Source organism: Apodemus sylvaticus, chromosome 5 (genome assembly GCF_947179515.1).
Source record: "Apodemus sylvaticus chromosome 5, mApoSyl1.1, whole genome shotgun sequence".
NCBI lineage: Eukaryota > Metazoa > Chordata > Mammalia > Rodentia > Muridae > Apodemus > Apodemus sylvaticus.
Genome location: NC_067476.1, coordinates 67,607,743 through 67,614,870, shown reverse-complemented (window position 1 = coordinate 67,614,870; position 7,128 = coordinate 67,607,743). Strand labels below are relative to the sequence as shown.

The 7,128-nt window shown below is 36.3% G+C and overlaps 1 pseudogene; it reads left to right on the top strand.

Moving 5' to 3' along the window:
* The first annotated feature begins 395 nt into the window (after positions 1-395).
* Positions 396-1,343, top strand: LOC127684292 (olfactory receptor 8H3-like; annotated as a pseudogene).
* The last annotated feature ends 5,785 nt before the right edge of the window (positions 1,344-7,128 follow it).

Here is a 7,128-nt window from a genome sequence, read left to right as displayed (position 1 = left end):
CATTTAACAATTTTAACATGATCACAGACTCAATGTGAATTTGTGTTGTAGTCAAGTGAATTCATAAGTTAACTAATTCTTTTCTATCTTCTAGATTAAAATATGGAATAATATGACTACATGCATAACATTTTATGCAGATAAATTCATAAGAAATATTTAGAGTATAAATAAGAAATTATTTAGAGTATCAGTAGTTTTTTTGTTTTATATCACATAATAGCACTTCTAATATCATAATCAAATTCTGCTCTATACTTCTATTTGGAAATCTAATCATGTATATTTATATACTGTCATAATGAAAGTGCAGTGACAAACATATGCACAAACATCTCTGTTATCATACAGCAGAGGCATTACCTTTGCTTTCTCATCATTTAGGGTCATTGACTATGTACATCTGAAATCAAACAAATAAACCAGACTTCATCCTCATGGGGTTGACAGATTCCAAAGAAATACAGCTGGTCCTCTCTGTACTGTTTCTCCTGATATACCTGGTCACTGTTCTGGGGAACATAGGCATGATGTTGATCATCTGTCTAGATACTCAGCTTCACACTCCAATGTATTTTTTCCTCACACATCTGTCATTTCTTGACCTCAGTTATTCAACTGCCATCACACCGAAAACATTAGAGAACCTGCTAACAACAAACAAGAGCATTTCCTATACAGGTTGTTTTACCCAACTGTACATTTTCATTCTCTTAGCAGCTACTGAATGTTTTTTGCTTTCCTCAATGGCCTATGACCGCTACATAGCCATCTGCAACCCTTTACATTACCCAGTTATTATGTCTTCACGATGCTGCCTTGCTCTCCTTATTGGGTCCTATGTAACTGGAGCTGTGGATTCCTCTGTAACTGTGTTTAGCATGATTATGCTACATTTCTGCAAGTCCAATATCATCCATCATTTTTATTGTGACACATCTCCACTTCTATCTCTGTCTTGCAGTGACACACATGTAGTTGAAGTCATTATATTCATTTTTGCAGGTTCCACAATCCTGGGATCCCTTATCACAATATCTGCATCTTATGTATCCATTCTTTCTACTATTTTGAAAATAAATTCCACTTCAGGAAAGCAAAAAGCCTTTTCCACTTGTGCCTCTCATCTCCTTGGAGTAATTGTTTTTTACAGCACTCTGATTTTTACTTATTTAAAGCCAAGTAAGTCTTATTCTTTGGGAAAGGATCAAGTAGCTTCTATTTTCTACACAATTGTGATTCCCATGCTGAATCCACTTATTTATAGTCTCAGAAACAAAGAAGTCAAAAGTGCTGTAGTTAGATTAGCAAAGAAGAGACAAGTTTCCAGGAAGTTAAGATAACAGTGATATTAACCAGTCAGTCACATTTTTCTACTTCCATGTACCCTTGCTGCATTTCGGTAAACAAGTAGAATTAATTTATCTTTTCTATTTCTTTGGGTCTTGTCTTATACAAACATTGGTTAGTAATTTCCAGGAACCCAGTTTTAGTTGTTAGTTTTCCTGGCTGAATTTCATGTATCATATAGTAAAAACATGTCTTTTGTTTTGTTTTACTTTGTTTTGTTTTGAGGAATACTAGTTTACAACATAAGAAAACATGCTTGAAATTCTTAGAATCATGTCATATAAAATTTCACACTTATTAAATATTTAAATAAATATACTGAAAAGATAATTTGGGCAATGTCTATACTTTCAGAAATCACTCACTGTATATTTTGCAGTCAATTTCTTAAGTAGTTTTTGACAAGGAATTAAATTTATTATTAAATTACTTCATTGTTACAATATAAATGGTAATTCCACATACATTTGATAAGATGATGGAAGTAACACTTGAAATAATGTGTTTTATTTTGATTAATAAATAAATTCATCTTCTGACATATTTTAAATGACTGGCATTTCTTGAAGAATATTCCATGGTGTTTTATAAATTATTTCTTCATGATTTAATGTACAAGCATATATTTACTTAAAAAGAGTATGCTTAGTTGTTTCCAAATTTGAATTTTACATAAATGTTTGAAGTAGAATTAAGTTATAGAAAAATCATATTGTGTTGTAAATCATAATATGTTAGTGACAAACTTGAAAGCATTTAAAGTTCAAAAAGAAGAGAAAAGTTAAAAATTATTGATACTCTGAAGCATGTTCTTCTCAGTTAATAACTGAATATTTGTCAGTGTATGTTCCATAGAACAAATTTTTCTGTATATTCATTAATAGCATTATTCATTTTCTTGAAAGTTTATTATTTGATCATCTCTTTACCACAAATGCCTTAATTATTGGGCCATATCTATAGTCCTATCTTGTGTTGCTCTAGACATGATATACTGTAAATCTGTCAAGTTCAAAATTTGCATGCAGTACTTTCCCTTTTGTGTATACTTAATAAGCCCTGGAGGACCATACAATTCTTACACTTAATTAATTGCAATATCTAGAGTTAACTTACCTTTATATTACAAACTGGGTATGTAAAATTGTTTCAGAATAAATTTGTTAATAGATAACTATTCAATTCATTTTATTGATTTTTTCCATGGGTATGTGTGTGCATGTAGTATGTGAATATCAATGTCATATGGATGTGTTTGTATTTGTTTGTATGCATGTGTGCTTGAGTATGCATGGGGAAGGGAAGACCAATAATTGATGTCAGGTGCCCTTATATATTGTTCTTCACATTAGTTTTTGCGAGCGGTTATCTTATTGAACCTAGGATGAGCTTATTGCCTGGGCTTGCTGGTCAGGGATTCTGTGAATTCAATTATGTCTGCTATCTTACACAAGGGTTTTTGTTATATGCCTGGTTGCCTTGTTCCTTATATTAGTCTGCGGACCAAACTCCCATCCTTGTGCTAGTATGACACGTACATACTGACTCCATTTTCACATTTTAAAAATGTGACACACTGAAGCCAATAATTTATAATACATTGATATTCTGTTGACTGACATGAAATTTTTAGACAGGATGAATATTTATTTTTACTAAAATTATGTAACATATATGTAAAATTATGTAACATATATGTAATTACCTGATTTTCATAAGCTACTTCATAAACTGGCTATATTATACATAAATATTGTAGAAAGGATATGCTTCTTCTGGTATCTGTATTTTTTAGAATCTGTTTTTTAATTAGTATTATTATTTTATTTTTGTTATTAAAATAGTGATTTTAAAACATTTATAGTTCATACATTTACTGTATTTTGTCATTTCTGACCCTCAATAAGCTATTTCAGGTTTTTGGGACTCTCTAATTATCCATTCATTTAGCATGTGGTTTTTCTTTTTAGTATACCTATGGTTGTTTCTACAATTTAGAAATCTTAGTAGTTCATCACCACACATGTCATACAATACACACTATACATATATATATATGAACAACTGCCAGTAAATATAAAATGCTGACCTTGTCTATTAAATTTAGACATCTATTTATATATTATATACATATATATGTATATATCTATATATATGTGGCAATTTATAAACTAGTTTAAGCTAAAATACTGTATGCCATATCTACATGTGTTTGTTTATTGACATAAAAATTTTTATTAAAAATAAATTTTCATACAATGCATGCTGATTATAGTTTTTCATTTCCCCATCCCTAAATATAAGTTTTAAAGAGTGCAAAGTACTATGAAAATATTATTCTTGATGCAAAATGAATTAATATATTAATCCAGACAATTGTGTTTTAATCATAAGGAGATACAAGTCAATAATATGCAAGCCAATAAAATGGAAAAATATTTTTGTTTACTTTTATTCCTGTGTCCCAATACATTTTTATTTGTACATATTGAATGCTTTTTTCATAAAATATATTATCACATTTTTCTTATTTCAGTTTTCTACCATATCCCCCTCACTTCCCTACCCACCTAAATCCATATCCTTTCTCTTTTCTTAGGAAAAAAAAAAGTAAGCTAAAACAATAATAAGAAAAACAGACAGTAAAAAAAATACAAAAACAAAAACAACAAAAAACCACAAATGGGCTAAAAAAAAATATCCACAGAGACACACATGATCATTCATGTAGAAATTCAGAAGCCAAAATATATAAGCAAAATGTTTATAAGTTAAAGAAAGGACTGAAAAAACACCATGAGACAAAATACTTTCAAAAACACTGATTTTACTTTGTGTTAACCATACTTTGCTAGGCCTTGGCCCTGTCATTAAGGCCCTACATATTCTGCCACAGTTTCTGTTACTTCATATGTCCATTAATCCTGATGTATCTAGATTGTTTTGTTGTTGTGTTTTGTTTTGTTGTTTTTGTTGTTGTTGTTGTTGTTGTTGTTGTTTTTCTTTCCATTTTTTAATTTTAATTTTTTTTTTATATCCTTCATTCCTACTGGCTTTCACAATTTTTCTACCTTCACTTCCAAAAAATTCTCTGAACCCAGAGGTGAGGGGTTTGATGAAGGCATCCCATTTAGAACTGAATGTTCTAAGGTCTCATACTTTCTGTACATTGCCCAGTTGTGTGTGTCTATATTTGTTACCATTGAATGTACAAGGAACCTTCTCTGATGATAGATAATGAATACACTAATATGTGAGTACAAAGGATTCTTGTTAGGAGTCATTTTATTGCTGCTCTATTGTTTAAAAAGAACCATAGTATTTGTATAATTCTAGGTCAATGGACTATCAATTTTCAGGTTATTGTTCCCCAGGTGAAAATCACTTTTTTTCTTCTTTTTGTAAAATCTTTTGTTTATTTATTTTTTACACTCCTAAATTTATTTGCCTCCTCGTCCCTCCTCTGACTGTTCAGCATCTTACCCGCCCCCCTGTCTCCATGAGGTGTCCTGACCACCCACTTCCCACCCCACCAGACTTCTGTTTTGTTGTGGTTTTTTTGTTGTTTTTGTTTGTTTGCTTCTGGTTTTTAGAGACAGGGTTTCTCTGTATAATCCTGGCTGTCCCAGAACTCACTCTGTAGACCAGGCTGGCCTCGAACTCAGAAATCCACCTGCTTCTGCCATCGAGTGCTGGAATTAAATGCATATGCCTCCATTGCCCGGCCCCACCAGATTTCTAAACTCCCTGGGTCCTCTGTCTCTTGAGGGTTAGGTGCATTTTCTCTGACTGAACCCCTACCTGGAAGTCCTCTGCTGATATGTGCCCTCATATGAGCTGGTGTGTGCTGCACGTTTGGTGATATGGTGTTTGAGAGATCTTGGGAGTCCAGGTTAATTGGGAGTCCAGGTGCTGGTCCTTCTACACTGTTGCTCTCTTCCTCAACTGCTTCCAGCTTTTTCCAAACTCAACTGCAAGAGTCAGCTGCACCCACGTTCATAAAAGAAACTTTACTAAAGCTCAAAACATATGTTGAACCCTTCACAATTATAGGGGGAGACTTCAACACCCCATTCTCACCAATGGACAGGTCTCTGAAACAGAAACTAAACAGAAACATAGTGAAACTAGTAGAGGTAATGACTCAAATTGATTTAATAGTTATTTACAGAATAGTTCACCTAAAACAAAATAATATACTTTCTACTCAGCACCTCACAGTACCATCTCCAAAATTGACCATCTAATTGGTCATAAAACAACTCTCAACTGATACAAGAAGATTGAAATACTCCCATGCATCCTATCAGATCACCATAGCTTAAGGTTGGTCTGCAATATCAGCAAAAGCCCACATATATGTGAAAACTCAATGATAACTTAGTAAGGGAAGATATAAAGAAAGAAATTAAAGATATCCTGGAATTTAATGAAAATATTGTCACATCATACCCAACCTATGAGACACAATGAAACCAGTACTAAGAGGAAATTTCATAGCACTAAGTTCTCTGGTAAAGAAAATGTAGAGATCTTACACTAGAATCTTAACAGCACACAGGAGAGCTCCACAACAAAAAGAAGCAAACTTACCCAAGAGGATCAGAAAGAAACAGTCAAACTCAGGGCTAAATCAACCAAATAGAAATAAAGAAAACAATATACAAAGAATCAACAAAGTAAAAAGCTGGTGTTTTGAGAGAATCAACAAGATAGATAAACTCCTAGCCAAATTAACTAAAGGGCTCAGGGGTAGTATCTAAATTAACAAAATGAGAAATGAAAAGGGAGACATAACAATGGAAATTTAAAAAAAAATCATGCTTCCAGCAGCGGCAGCAGCTGCAGTGGCGGCAGTGCAGCAGTGGCTGGTCCAGCTGAAGGGAGATCAGCAGTGGAACCAAGGCGACACAGGGTCCAGTTAGGCCCTGCGCCCACGACCACTGACCTTCACTGACCAGCCGGGCGGCAAGCAGCTGCAGTTGTGCAACGCCTTTCCTGCACGGAAGCCACTTCAGAACTTGGCCTCCCACCAGTCAGGAGAGGTGCATCCATCTTGGTTTCAGACTCCAGGGATCGGACAGACTGAGGTACACAAACATAATCTGAGGCCAACACCGCGGTGGTCTGAGCCCGACGGGTGTTGGCCTGCACACAGGCCCTGGGCTGGTCGGGGGGCCATCGGGGTGCCAACCCAGCCAGGAGGTTTTTGCCCAGGCCTGCGCGCGCGCTGCCATTTTGCCTGCAGTACGACAGAGAGCTCTGGCGGGCAGACCTGTAACAGGCATAGCCTGAGGCTAACAAAGCAGGGGTCTAGGCCCTAAAAGGCACAGGACTGACCACAAGAACTGGGCGGCTTGGTGGGCCATCTGTGAGTCAACCCGCCCAGGTGATTGTTAGCACAGCAGACTCTCCCGGCGCTTTCAGGGAGCGCGGGCTCGCACGCCCGCCATCCTAGTCACCTGGCAGACCCAATTAACAGTCATAGCCCTAGGGGAACTTTGCTCGGACCTTGGCCTCCCAGTCTTTTGCCTGGACTCAGGGCCTGGGCGGCCAGGCTAACCTTGTGTGCTCCAGCCCGGTTGGCGGATCAGCTGCCCAGCGGAGTGAGCTGAACACAGGGGAGGTCACAGCAGCATACACCGTCAGCACACCCTGGGGGTGCACACAGGCTCCACCTGGTCCACAGACACAATCTGGGGCAAGACCTCAGGCAGAAGCCCTCAGCTCTACTCTCTCCGCTTCCGCATCCAGATCAGCCTGGGCAGCAGCACCATA